The following is a 16186-nucleotide window of genomic DNA, read 5'->3' on the forward strand; positions in this document are numbered from 1 at the left end:
CCAAAAAGCTCAAAAGTACAACGTACAATCCAAGTGATTCAATTTATTGATAAGAAACGTCTAAAAGTTACAAGAGTACGAGCCACGAAACGCAAAGTACAAGATATTAAATAGTACGAAAGGACGTAAGACGTTCGAAAATCCGGAACCGGGACATGAACCAACTTTCAACCCGCGATGCAACGGAGCTAACATAACAAGTCAACTATGCACATGAATATAATATAATATATAAATAATTCTTAAAATTATATATATATATATTATATTATATATTAAAAACCGTCGGCAAACTAAAAAACAAAGGATTGTGAGCTGGCCAGAGGGGCCATGCGATCGCATGGCTTCTGTGCTATATCCCCATGCGATCGCATGTTGAACAGGAACTCGAATTTAGCCTATAAAAAGCCGGGTTCTGATCGAGCAAAAGCACATCTTTTTTCTTTTCCTTTCTAAGTAACGTAAATATAAATATATATATATATATATATATATATATATATATATATATATATATATATATATATATATATATATATATATATATATATATATATATATATATATATAATATAATTTTAATTTTAAGTTAATAATAATAAGGTTATTTTAAGAATGTTTTACGGGTTTTAAGTCAGAACTCTGCCCGTGTAACGCTACGCGATTAATCACCACTGTAAGCTATGTTCTTCCTTTTTTAATTAATGTCACGTAACTAAGTTATTATTATGCTTATTTGAGCCGAAGTAATCGTGATGTTGGACTAAATATTAAAATGGGGTTATTAGATTTTGTACCATAATTAAGGTTTGGACAAAAGACCGACACTTGTGAACATTGGACTATTTACTATTAATAGGTAGGGGGTATTGTCTAATTGAACGACAACTCATTGGAACCTGTCGAACCTATCTTCAAATTAGTTAAACTAATAATTATTAAATTGATTACGAATGTTCTATTTAGTGACGTTTATACGACATCGTTTACAATCATTTAATTAATTATTCGGGTTGGGTAATTGATTATTCATTCTGATCAAGTGGGTAAATTAATATTCATGGACTAATTATAACAGGTGTGGATTACATACAAGGATAATTGATGTAATTGTTAACAAAGTAATAAAACCTTGGATTACACGCAGTCGATAACCTGGTGTAATCATTAAACAAAGTATTAAAACCTTGTTACAGTTTGAATCCCTAATTAGTTGGAATATTTGACTTCGGGAATAAGGTTAATTTGACGAGCATTTTATAATTATGACTGATGGACTATTATGGACAAAAAACCAGATAGGTATAAAAAAACCAGGAAAAAGGACAATTAACCTAGGTATTAAAATCAAAACGTCAAACATCATGATTACAGAAGTTTAAATAAGCATAATACTTTTATTTCATATTTCATCGTACCTTTATTTACTATCATTTTAATTACTGCAATTTACTTTATCGCAATTAAAATTCTGTCATTTATATTATTGTCATTTATCTTTACGCTTTATTTAAAATCGATAAACCGGTCTTTAAACGGTAAAAACCCCCTTTTTATAATAATAATATTATTTATATATATATATATATATATATATATATATATATATATATATATATATATATATATATATATATATATATATATATATATATATATATATATATATATGTATATATACAAATATAGTTTTAAAAATATAGCGTTAAACTTGGCTAGTTCCCTGTAGACGAACCGGACTTACTAAAAACTACACTACTGTATGATTAGGTACACTGCCTATAAGTGTTGTAGCAAGGTTTAGGTATATCCACTCTATAAATAAATAAATAACTTGTGTAAAATTGTATCGTATTTAATAGTTTTTCGCAATGAAAATATAACTATTTCGTACCCCTCTGCTTTAACATCGGTGATGATGATGGTGAAGATATCATACTCGAGGTCCTTAAAGTTTACAACAATCCTCTCGAATATGATATTGACAATTTTAAGGAGGTTTTGCAACCCGAGGTTGATGATTCATGTATGTGTAAGCCAATTAAGAAAGCAAACCTCGTGTTCAAAACCGTGTTTGGAAGAGAGTCTTTTGTTGACTCTCGGGTTGGTTCAATCTTCTTCATGCAAATGAAGAAGATTATTCTCTTCTTATACACCACACGAGGGGTTAATGATTGGCTCACTCTCTTGATTCGTGGAACTTTTTCCACCGATTTCACATGTCATCCGATAAAGTGTGGGGGAGAACCACCCTGATAAGGAATGTTAAGAAGACGGGGACGAGTCAAGACAAAGACTCGTTAATCAAAATCAAAACAAAAAGGAAGTTTGGCAATGCGGTTTTGATAAGATAACTTCATGCAATTCGATAATCACTTATGGAAATGGCCTTTGTCCTCGGGTATCTCTATTTCTCTTCCACTTTTCATTTTGTCCTCTCGAATTTATAAGTTATTTCGATTCATGTAATGAGGGCATTACATGATCTCAAGTGTGGGGGGGAGAGATAAATTCTCGTAGACTTATTCTTAAACAAAATTATGACCTAATTTAAAATTTTCCTAAGTGTTTTGTTGAATTGTTGAAAAATTTTGGTCAAATAAAGTCATAACTTACCTATTAGGGTGAATCAACTCCACCCTTTTTGAGGAAGTAAAGTCTTCCTTTGTTTTTGCAAAAGTTCAAGTGGGAGTAAATTCTTCCACTTGCAAAGTGATTCATGTGTTTAAAGTTAAAATTTTTGAAGAATCAAAGAGTGTTACATGGAAGTAAAGTCTTCCATGTTGTCTCAAAACTAAGTGTTAAAGAAAAAAGCTTTAACACTTCCGGATGTCTCAAGTCCATCCATGATAGGGAGTCAAGTCTCTCGAATATCGTTCTACTTAGTGTGGGATACTTCATAATCCACACCATTTTATATTGACATTGGTTGTCTCATCATTTCACGATGTTTCAACCGATGTATCATACTGTGAGAAGAGGAGCCTTGAGCTTCACAATGTGCTATCTTCTTGATGAAGAGCAATGAGCTTCGTGCTAGTGTTGCTAGACAACACATGCCATAGCCAAAAGCTATGGCACACTTAGTGCTATCAATTAACGGAAAGGTAGTAACTACTTCCTACCTTTTCTCAACATAAGCATAAAAGCTTGTTATGTGGGAAGTAGATGAGTGAATAAAAGCTTTAAGCTTTGACACTCCGGGGAGAATCGAGTCCTCCCAACTGTGACAACCCGGAAATTTCTGGCCAAATTTAAACTTAATCTTTATATATTTCTGACACGATAAGCAAAGTTTGTTAAGTTGAATCTCAAAAAATTTAAACTTTATTCATGTATTCATTTAACCTCTACCAAATTCTGATGATTCACGAACCATTATATATGTATATATATATATATATATATATATATATATATATATATATATATATATATTGTAACTTGAGAATGTTAACAAAGTATTAAATGTATAATACTTTACAGGAACGTATTTGTTCAAATATTTTTTTATCGAGGGAATTACAAGATAATATCAAATGATTGAGTTATCAAGATTCATTATGATATGATTTACGTGTCTCTGTAGTAAGGTCCACTATGATTTAAGAAATCTGTTCTTTTTAACGGTATTCGAAATAAATGGTAAAGTGATTTACAAGTAAGAACAAAAGTGTCAAATAAGGAGAATTAGACAAAAGTTAGTGGAAGACTAAATTACATAATAATCAATTGACTTAGTTTCAAATGTACGAAAATGTTTTTTCGATATAATAGAACTTGATTATTTAAAATGTCTTTGATTATATAACGTGAGTTGGAATATGGGTTGTTAAATATATAGATAACTTGCAACGTATATTTAAAACGTGTTTATGTATATGAGATATATTTGATTTCAAATTAATTAAGTAAACGATTTTAACGCTCGCTTATTGATTCGATTGATATTTAGATATGTCAATTAGTACTTTAAGAAGTTAAAATAAACGCTAGTACATAAATGAACTATACTTAGTTAAATTTTAAAATGAAAACGTCATATGATATAATAAATCCTATTATGTAAACGATCTTAAATTATACTTTAAAATATATTTAGTATTTGAAAAACTAAATACTATATTACTAAATAAATATTTCTAATATATATAAACTTATATTTCTAAATGAATATATATATATTTTTTTCCAAATGATAAAATATAACTTTAATATAAAATATTTGATTTAAAATAATACTATTGTATGTATTGTTGACATATGTTTATGTAATAGATTTGTGGCGCACGGTTTTATTATTATTTTGTAATGTATATAGTGTATTTACCATGGTAACTTGTAACTCCTGTAACTTAGGAGGTTGTCATATATAAACAACCTCCTCACTTGTTAATGAACTAGTTATCCATTTTGCATATTATACATCTTATCTTTTCTCTCTAGTGTTCTTGATAACTAATACTTCCAACCCACTAAACATCCATCAAAACCGTAGATCCAAGCTTCATTTGGGACTAACAATTGGTATCAGAGCGGGACTTGCTATCTTGCTTGTAGATCCAAGGATTGAAGCTTCTTGAGTCGTGTTTTGGAGTGTTTGGTGCTATTCGGTTGAGGTATCACAATTAAAACCCTTTTGGTCACGAATTTGAATGTTGTATGCTAAGTATATCCATCTGCTTTCTGGAAATCTGTTTTATACTTTACCATGCTCTTAGTTTTGTTTGTTCTGTCTCAAACTTAAAAGATTTATGCTCGAAAAAGTTATACAGAACCTATTCTATTCCATGTTTTAGTGTGATAAAATATGTTTTACATGCTTCTGTCTTTTGAAAATGATGTGTAGGTTGAAATGGTATGAATTCTGTGCATTTTTCTGGTAGATTAGTGCTTAGCTCATGTGCCTTGTTCATTGTTCATGCTCGTGTTCTTGTTTCTGCTGCCATGCTTTGAAATCTAATGACTTTATCACTTTATTTCATGGTTTAATCGAAAAGCACTTGAAATCTTTCACTCCATTCGTGTTAAGATTAATTAAAGGCCCTAAAATAACATGATTTATTGCTGATTTATCCTTATACTTTGCTAAATCTGCTTGAAAATACATGAATTCTGCTTAAGTTTTCCCCAGATAATGTGCTCGAAAACCCCTTCTGGGTTTGAGATTGCTCGAAAAACTCCTCAGGGTTGTTTCACTACAGTGAAACCCTAAGGTTTCTGCTCGAAAAACCTACTTATTTTCACACGTGTTTAGTTGATTTTGGCTCCAAACTTTGGACTTACGGTTAATACCCACTGAAATCTGCTTTACCCAATAGTTTTTGGTATGAAAATGACTTGTCCTTGACATGTTACCTTGATTTATGTCATAAAGGACAAAGTATTTGTCCTTGTGTGCATCAGCTTGTACTTGTGTGTAAGTGTTCAGGTGTATAGTTTTCTCTTTCTTAAAAGTCAAACAATTTGAATTTAAAACAAACTGAACTGATTGTTTTTCAGTCAAAACTGCTCGAAAAATTGTGAAAAAGGGTGATCTTTGCTCGAGAACAGTAAGTAATTTGAGTATTTGCTCGAAAAATTTTTGTTCAAAACTTAAACAGTAAGTAATTTGAGTATTTGCTCGAAAAACTCTTGTTGCTCGAAAAACTTTTATTTTGTCCCTTTTGTGCTCGAAAAACCTAGTGACCTGATAACCTGGTTTTGCTCAAAAACCACCCTGTTTTGAGGGCTTGGTTTTTCCTAAAACCCTAGTTATCTGCTCGAAAACTTTAGGTGCTCTAGAATTAGGTAGGTGCTCGAATATCTTAGCTGCTCGAATACAGTGCATGCTCGAAAATCCTTACTAGTGATCTATTATCTTGCCTGCTCAAAAACCTAGGATTTTGATCACTGTATTGCCCTGCCCGAAAAACTCCCTTCTCAACTTCCTTAGTGGTGGTCGAAAACATAGTCTAAGTTGAAATTTGGCTTTGCTGAAAAACCATTCAGTTCATACAAGTGGTTTTACACCAAAACCCTAATTTCACTTTGTTTACATAAGTGTTCTTCCACACTCAAATTCTACTCTTTTGCACCACCCAGTTCACACCACCAACTTAAGATGGCTACTGCAAACCGTGATGCTTTGGTCGTGGGCTCGGACACCCGTCCTCCCATGCTGTTCGAGGGACTGTTCGAAGAATGGAAAGGAAGGTTCGACAACTTCATAGATGGAAAAGGAGAGCAAACCAAAAACCTCTGGGACTCATTTCTCAATGGACCTAAGGTCTTTCTTCATCCTGACACAGGCGTGGCTCTAAAACCCTATGAACTACAGGGTGAAGATGGCAAGAGAGCTCAAGCCGATGTTGACTCCAGATCCATCATCATGCAAGCCCTTCCCCATGACATGTACAAGTCTGTAATGTTGAGTCTCAAAAATTTTGAAACTATGTTTATATATTCAATTGACCTTCGACCATTCCCGACGATTCATGAACAACTACTTGTAAATAGACACACACACACACACACACACACACACACACACATATATATATATATATATATATATATATATATATATATATATAATAATTTGAAATATAATTTAAAATATTATATGAGCTAATTAATTATGTAAATAAAATAATTATGATATTATTATTAAAATAAATCTATATATAAATATATATATATATATATATATATATATATATATATATATATATATATATATATATATATATATATATATATATATATATATATAAAGTACATGGAATATACATATATGATTTTGAACCTATTTGGTAAAAGATTTAGCATTTTCGTAAATTTCTGTCGTTAGGGTGATACAGGTTAAGGGCTGATAAGTGAATTCACATGTTTTATTATTATTATTATTATTATTATTATTATTATTATTATTATTATTATTATTATTATTATTATTATTATTATTATTAATTTATTATACATAAATATATAAATAAGCATACTGAGATTCCATTTCTATTTCACTACTTGCTCGACAAACAAGACAAGCCATTTAACAACCATTATTACTATTTGGTACTGTGCTTGATTGAAATTAGGAAATACTGTTTTTGTTCTCAACCATCTCAATCGTAATCTAAATATCTATACAACAATCTAATTTAATGGCTGCATCACTATTAAATACTGTACGAAATTGATTCATGATTGGTCACTGTTTTTGTTTCTTACTTTACAATTATTAAACATCTAAATATATGTATCTATGATTACATGTACTCAAGGAGGATATCAAAAACCACTTCTACTATCTCTTCTATTATTCTTCTATTCGAGTTCTTTTTCTTGAACCTACAAAGTCACGACAATCACCACCAAGATCACCAAGACTACTGCGTTTTACTACAAATGCTGCACATATTAACCAATACAAACCCATCACCTTGATCATCAAATAACAACCTTCACAACCAAACCATTACCTTTATTGTTATAACCATGCGGTTACTTCTATATTCTGTTTCTATTTTACTATTATTCGAAAGTCACACAACAAACCTGCAACCACTTCCATTCACCATCGTTATGTTTATCATCACCACCTCAAACACTTAAACCCACAACAATCCACTATCTTCATTAAACCACCAACCACTGCCACCTTAATCCAAGACCCGTTATTATAACTCCTTCTGTTTTCTGTTATGATCAAGACAAACCACCCGTAATTTTTCCTGCTATTCGTTGTTCCTGTCTACTCCTATATGCAATGACCGACTGCTACTGTAATTATTATGTAATCCTGATTAAACCGTCACTTTCTTTTGCCTTTATTGCCAAACACACTTGCTAATAATAATCAAATATTACGGTCCTTGTTGCATGCTATATTTTCTTTTCTCTTGGTGGCCGACAAGCTCATCACAAATAAACCCCACTTGTGATTTATTTAATATGACGGCTAAAGATCTATCAAAATCTTTTAAATCCTTCCGTGTATTTACTGAATTGATTGGGCCGAATTACTCCTTCCAAACTAGGATCCAACTCCTTTATTTTGTTGGGTCACCATGTTTCCAATTTGTTTTGGGCCGTGTTGTATTATTGGGTATCTAGTTGGGCTGAATAAAACGAGGGACAGATTAGAAAACGCAGGATGTTATACACTTTAATACCGTTACCATTTTACAATTGTGTTCCTGCTATTACTCATTAGATTTCTGTTTAAAATAAGGAAGGGCATGCAGTTCATAGCTACTACCAGAAGGAATTTGTTGCAGTTACAGTAACAAGTCAATAATGTTAAAGGAGATGAAGAAACGAAGTAAGAATAATGAAACTAAACGATGATGATAATATTCGAATAAAATCATAACCAACCGAAACCTTGATTGACCCACCTTTGTTCTGCCATAAGTTGCTTCTACTACTGCTATCTAGTTCCATTTCTACTCGTTAATCAACAACCCAAAAACTATTGAGTTATTTACTGCCATTGCTACTCCTGTTTTTACTTCAAACATAACCAAAACAACCCTACTAAATATCCATCGGTATGTAATTATATTTTTTTTTCCATTAAGTAACTTAAGGCCCAACAGAGATGATCTCAGGACCAATTATCATTTTTGGCCCAACAACATCATTCTAATCGACTTCCTATTATTGCTATATCACATTTCTATTATTCTGTGAACAATGAGTTGGTAATGAAGATGAAAACCCTATGAAAATAATGTTAATGACGAGTATGATGGTGGTGTTTTGATGATGATGCATGATTATGATGACGATGGTATAATTATGGTTAGACGATGTTGATGTCGATATTAATGAGGTAGATGATGATAGGAAATAATCTTGATCATATTATGAATATGATTATGATGATACATGTACGATTTGTTGAGTTAAGATTATGGTAACAATTATAATGGATGGTAATCGAATGATGATAATGATACGAGTTTGATGATCGATGTTGCATGCATAAACGCGAATGATGATGATGATTTTACAGAAATCACGTCATAAAAATTTAAAATCCTAATTGTATCACAAAATAATAAGTAGAGCGAATGGTTTGAGGGTGTTGTGAGTGAGCGGGAGGTCGCGGGTTCGAGTCCCGTCTTGGGATTTTCTTTTTTGTAACATCCCAACCCGTTAACCAACCAAAAATGCGGAATAAAAAAAAAATTTTAAACTGGACAGAAGGGTGCGTGGCGCGCACCACTGCCTGTGCGCGGCGCGCACAAGGCCTGTGACAGTTCTGATCAAAATGTCCATTTTTCGCGAAAAGATCTTCGACTTCCCGACACTTTTAGACCAAACGCTTTTCACAACAATTTATATTAGTTAAAGCTAACACGTTCCAATAATAAAATGAGTTTTACGAGACCGGGCCCACATCGGTCGTTTTACGACTTTTGTACAAAATACAAGTTTCGACCACATGATTTTTAACACAAAATAAAGACCGAGCATGGCGATTGGGGATATGCTACCCAATCCTAATCAATCCAAAAGCAACATCTTCTAAAGAAACTATGCGAGTCCACTAGTCCCCGTTTACCCGAGCCACCGCATCCATGCAATCTATAAAAATGTCAACAACGAGAGGGTAAGCTAATGCTTAGTGAATGATAATATACTACATACATATATATGCATAAAATGGACACGCCATGAAATAAAAAATACCGCATACCGAAGCATCCATATATAAGGCACTACATTAAGCATACAGTACGATCTCTAAGCAACGAGCTAAAGATACAACAACAATTATAAGTTCACCAACGACGATGTGAACAACGCCAAGAAGCTACACCCGGAGGGTTAGCTACACCACAACAATACATTAATATATAACAATATATATATAACGCACAAGGTTAACCCCTTAACCCAATACCGAGAACCAAGTACCACAATGAAGATTGGCCGAACTACACGAGCCTTAGTAATCCGAAACTACACGAGATTACTATCTCCACATCATCGAGGTTGGCCGAACTACACGAGCCTTAGTAATCCGAACCACACGAGATTACTACCTCAATAAGATGACCGAACTACACGAGTCACCATGAATCCGAACTACACGAGATTCATTTGATAAGATGACCGAAACCACACGTGTCATCGTGAATCCGAAACCACACCCGATTCACTTCTCCAACTCAAACCCACGGTCACGGGATTATAAAATCCACCATATCGGGGCTACAACATCCAAATCACAACCACGTGTGACAATGTACACACGAACGTGTACTTCGCCAAAGATGGTCAACCAAAACGCACAACCGTGCCATTTGGACTCATACAAAAGTCCATCAATTCCACCTATATGTGAAGTGAGCTCCATAACCGAGAACCACCTCACCCGACCCGCACCCATCCTACACATACATATGCACATAGGATATTAACACTCACCTTGTCGCCTTGATGAATGCTTCCAAGCAAACCGCAACTCGCCAATGGAAAGTACCTATTCCATTATCACAAATTCAACAACACACTTAGATTGGATTTACAAACCAAACCAATTTGACACTTAGTGCAAATTCGACCCAAATGCACTTCCAAGTACACACCGTGCCCAAAATTAACCAATAATCACTAACACAAGTGAGAATGGTCCTAACACGCCAATTAAACCCGAACACAAGTGTTAAACACTTACAAATCTCCAAATTGCCCATAAACCCTAATTTTGACCCATAAGGTCAAAATCTCACCATTTACAAATTTCGACACCAAAACACCTTTAACTCGGTTTTATACTTAAACTTAATCCATTTTAAGTTTATAAACCTCATTAAATCGCCAATTGGGTCATAATCATCACTAAACCCTAATTTTGACCCAAAGTCAAAACTAGTCAACCAAATAACCCTAAATGGGTTTCAATACTTCCATAATCACTAACTTAAGTGAATAAACCCAATTTCAAGTCCTAATCATGGCCAATTAGTTCACCAACCCATAATCCACCAACAATAGAAATAAACCCGATTACTAGCATCACTAAACTCATTTCAAGAGTTTAAATGGGTTTTTCATCAATTTAAGTTCAAACCCTAACTTGATTATCAAAATCAAACAATGAAATTCGAAGTTAGAACTTACCACAACCACCAAAACATTGCTAGGAACAAGGTGAACAACTTTAAAACCCGAGACTTTGATCAATTCAAGCTCCTTCTTCTCCAAAACCTCAAATCTCTCTCTAGAAATCTCCCTCTCTCTCTAAGATACTTGAAAGTGTTTGTGGATGTGAAATATGATCCAAAACTGAATCCAACCAGCTGATATGGCCTCACATCCGGCCTCAAGTGAAAAGACCAAAAAGCCCCTCATTAAACTCTAATTTGAAAAAAACAGAATTCTGTCGCTGGGCTCGTGCGCGGCGCGCACCCATGGGTGTGCGCGACGCGCACCCATGTCTGGGCAGAATCTGAGCTTTATTTAATTGCACAATGCTTCCTGCACTTTATGTAGCATAATTACCCTTCCGTATAATAAATATTAGGGTCTTACAACTCTCCCCCACTTAGAATCGATCACGTCCTCGTGATCCTTGTCACTTAACCAAACGGACCACACTCCACGGTCCTCAAACATAAGTCCCAACCGACCTTCCTAGGCAATTCTTCCCAATGAATCGCCTTTAAAAACTAAATCGTCACCCGTGATTTATCAAATCCACCAATCCGAGCACTAAAACCATGCTCATTCCCTAACATCGGGAAAACTCAACCAAATCTCGTACCGAGATATAGATCTCTTAGCGTACACTTACCGAGTAAAATGCTAAAAACAACCAAGTCTGAACCTAAGGTCAACAACCCGAAACGATGAAGACCAAACCAAACGAACCCTTACGGATTACACCAATCACTAAACATCCCTTGTAGTGCGCCATACGACCAATACGCAACTACCGTAACATCATAATCCAACGGCTAGAACCGATAGCGCCCAAAACGACTATGGAAACGCAAAACCCAAGGTGTACGAAATCAACCATCGTCACACCCGTAACAAACATGTGAGCGAAACACGGCTAACGCATCACTAAACATACAACATGGTCCTCACGACCCCACCATCAGTGTATCAAACAACCGATAGACCAAACAACACGGTCCTTACGACCCCACCATTGGTGTATAAAACAACCAATAGATCAAACATCTCGGTCCTTACGACCCCACCATCGGTGTATCAAACAACCGACGGATCACGCAACACATGAAGGCTGGCCGAAAACACACGCGCCTTAGTAAATCCGAACTACACGCGACTCACTACCTTCACTACAACAACAATCGTTAATGGCCGAACTACACGCGCCATAGTGAATCCGAACTACACGAGAGTCACTATCCCAGAGGAATGACCGAACTACACGAGTCATTTGTGAATCCGAACTACACGAGACTCACTCCTCCACACAATGACCGAAACCACACGAGTCATTTGTGAATCCGAACTACACGAGATTCACTTCCACAACATCGAGGTTGGCCGAACTACACGAGCCTTAGTAATCCGAAACCACACGAGATTACTACCTAAATAAGATGACCGAACTACACGAGTCACCATGAATCCGAACTACACGAGATTCATTCCTATAAAATGACCGAACTACACGCGTCATCGTGAATCCGAAAACACACGCGATCCACAACCATGATGAAGTCAGCGGACCCGAAGATCATGCTTCACCAATCTCAACACCGGATGAAGTCAGCGGACCCAAAGATCATGCTTCACCGATATAACACCACGCTCATGATGAAGTCAGCGGACCCCGAAAGTCATCCTCCACCAATCACGTACTCCCATGATGAAGTCAGCGGACCCTAAAGATCATGCTTCATCAATCAACCATACCATAATGAAGTCAGCGCACCCCGAAAGTCATGCTTCATTAATCACAATCCCATGATGAAGTCAGCGGACTTCGAAAGTCATGCTTCATCAATCAACAATCCCCCGATGAAGTCAGCGGACCCCGAAGGTCATGCTTCATCTATCACATACGCACTTTCAGCCTCAATCACCGAGTCGTGCAACATCGCGCTCTGCTACACTACAGTGAACCCTAGCGGACCACTAACCATCCATAATCGAGCAAGAACCACCTATACCAAACATAGGTACCAAACAATAATTCTCTAGAAGAGAATCCGATACACACCTACCTTAACCGAAGGATTTCACCTTGCTCGCCAAACACGTCCATTATCTCCCAACGAGATTCACCAACTTACCACCTCGGTGATAATCAACAAATCCATTATCATAAGTACAAGTAAACTGAAATTGCACTCTACTACAAATCGATCCAAACTAGGTCTCGACCAAATTTCCGGATCTACCAAAAACATCATCCGAAATATCACACTAAATCTTCCTCGTGCGGGAGTGTAACTCCCCCACTTGGAACCACGTCCCAATATCACAACTCTTACAACCGCACAATGCTACCACAGGTAGACTTTACCAACAATTGGGCTCACATGACCCATTACCACATCTTGCTCCAACCTTGAGCACACGATGGATTTCAAACCATCCTTAAATACTTCGAACGAAAAGTGTACTACGATTTCACAAACCATACCCTCGCAATCATCCAATTGCTTTAGTTTGTCAAATTTCACCTAGTCACTCACGTACCTAAGGGTTTCTCTAGGTACCCTAAGTACAATGTAACCACAACCCAATCGGAGTCGAACACCACGCTAGTAGGTATAAAAGAGGCACCTAATGTCGCATCATAAAGACTCCATTACCAACACACATCGAGATTTAAAACACTCGATCTCAAGGGTTCTAACCAACTGACGAACCTCATGATTCGTCACTTCAACATAAAAGCGAACACGCGATTAACAACCAAACACCAAAACCATTTCCGTGGCTTGGTAGAAACGTTTCCCAAATACTAAGGAATGCTTGGTTGCACCAAGTCTTATGCCCTTCGCTCGTCAATCAAACATCAACATAGGGTACTTCCATTAGGAACGTCACCCATAGCATAACATGCATAACAAAGGCATACAACTCAAACTCAAATGGCATTTAATAAATAATCAAAAGACATATTTATTAAAATGAAACGTACCTTAACGTCTCCTTGCCACACCCGTCCCCACTAACTTGGGACATTCCGACTTACGATGTCCTTCTTTTTGGCAATTGAAGCACACCATACCATCACCCTTTGGTACCGAACATTCCCAAGACTTGTGACCCCTCACGCCACACTTGTAACATCTAGCCGCACTAGAATCCGACATACCCATTCGCGTACCACCCGTGCTCACACTCGGACCCTTAGCCCTCTTACTCGGAGCACCATAAGAAACGACCCTTCGCTCACTTGAAGGTTCACCCTTTTTTGATCGTGAATACGACTCGAAAACTCTAGCCAAGTCGAATAATTCCGAAAATGATTTCGCTTGACCCCGACTAATTTTACGTTTCAAGTCATCATTCAAGGTCCGATAGAAATCCCCCATCAACAAACGATCATTCCCCAAATACTCCAGACAAAAACGAGCCTTCGCCATAAAGGTCGTCTTGAGAGTACTCAAATCCATAGATCCTTGTCGCAAATTTCGCAACTCATTACGCATTTCCCACAAATCGGCCGAAGTCCGGAACTTCTCGAAGAATACCTCCTTAAAGTCGTCCCACGATAAAGCCATAAATGTCTCGTCACCGACAAGATCAATCTTACCATCCAACCAATCCCTTGCCCTACCCCGCAACAAACTCGTAGCGAGTCTCGTCTTTCTCTCAGGAGGGCAATCAATAGTACGGAAACACCCTTCGACGTCCAAAATCCAAGTTGTGCTTAACAAAGGATCCGGTTTCCCATCATACATCGGGGGTTTAGTCCTCATGAAGCTCTTAAGATAACGCTCCATTTCACAACTACCCCGAAATTCGTAATACTTCCTATCCATTCTTTCTTCCAATGCACCCATTTGCTCCGCAACGGCGGCCGTAACTCTAGTATTAAACTCCTCGTCGTTCGTCTCGATCTTGTTTCATGTCGCCATTCTAAAGAATGCAAAATGATTAGTCCATGAACGTATAAAACCATACGCACCACACCGCCCCATCTTGCTAAACACTCGTCGTACATCACTTGTTAGACACGATTTGCACCTGTAATAAGGTTTGCAAGTCCTTATTACGCACACACGTCATCTCAACTCGTTAGTACAATGACCGCCTCGCTCGATGATATAACCAACACAACCAAAATTCTACGCGGTACAAACACACGCGAGAATTATTACCACAACACAAATAATATATTAATAATATCCGCATTACCAATATAAACGTTAGTCAACCTATAAACAAGGCACTAACTAAACCCATTCCGACCCGTAATCCTACAAGTCCCGCAACAAAATAGCACACACAAAAGTCTAAGTCTAGGCACCTATCTCAAGTCACCTAAATCCCTTAGACCATGCTCTGATACCACTTGTAACATCCCAACCCGTTAACCAACCAAAAACGTGGAATAAAAAAAAAATTTAAACTGGACAGAAGGGTGCGCGGTACGCACCACTGCCTGTGCGCGGCGAGCACAAGGCCTGTGACAGTTCTGATCAAAATGTCCATTTTTCGCGAAAAGATCTTCGACTTCCCGACACTTTTAGACCAAACGCTTTTCACAACAATTTATATTAGTTAAATCTAACACGTTCCAATAATAAAATGAGTTTTACGAGACCGGGCCCACATCGGCCGTTTTACGACTTTCGTACAAAATACAAGTTTCGACCACATGATTTTTAAAACAAAATAAAGACCGAGCATGGCGATTGGGGATACGCTACCCAATCCTAATCAATCCAAAAGTAAGATCTTCTAAAGCAACTATGCGAGTCCACTAGTCCCCGTTTACCCGAGCCACCGCATCCATGCAATCTATAAAAATGTCAACAACGAGAGGGTAAGCTAATGCTTAGTGAATGATAATATACTACATACATATATATGCATAAAATGGACACGCCACGAAATAACAAATACCGCATACCGAAGCATCCATATATAAGGCACTACAGTAAGCATACCGTACGATCTCTAAGCAACGAGCTAAAGATACAACAACAATTATAAGTTCACCAACAACGATGTGAACAACGCCAAGAAG

The sequence above is a fragment of the Rutidosis leptorrhynchoides genome, chromosome 6 (assembly GCF_046630445.1).
Source record: "Rutidosis leptorrhynchoides isolate AG116_Rl617_1_P2 chromosome 6, CSIRO_AGI_Rlap_v1, whole genome shotgun sequence".
Taxonomy (NCBI): domain Eukaryota; kingdom Viridiplantae; phylum Streptophyta; class Magnoliopsida; order Asterales; family Asteraceae; genus Rutidosis; species Rutidosis leptorrhynchoides.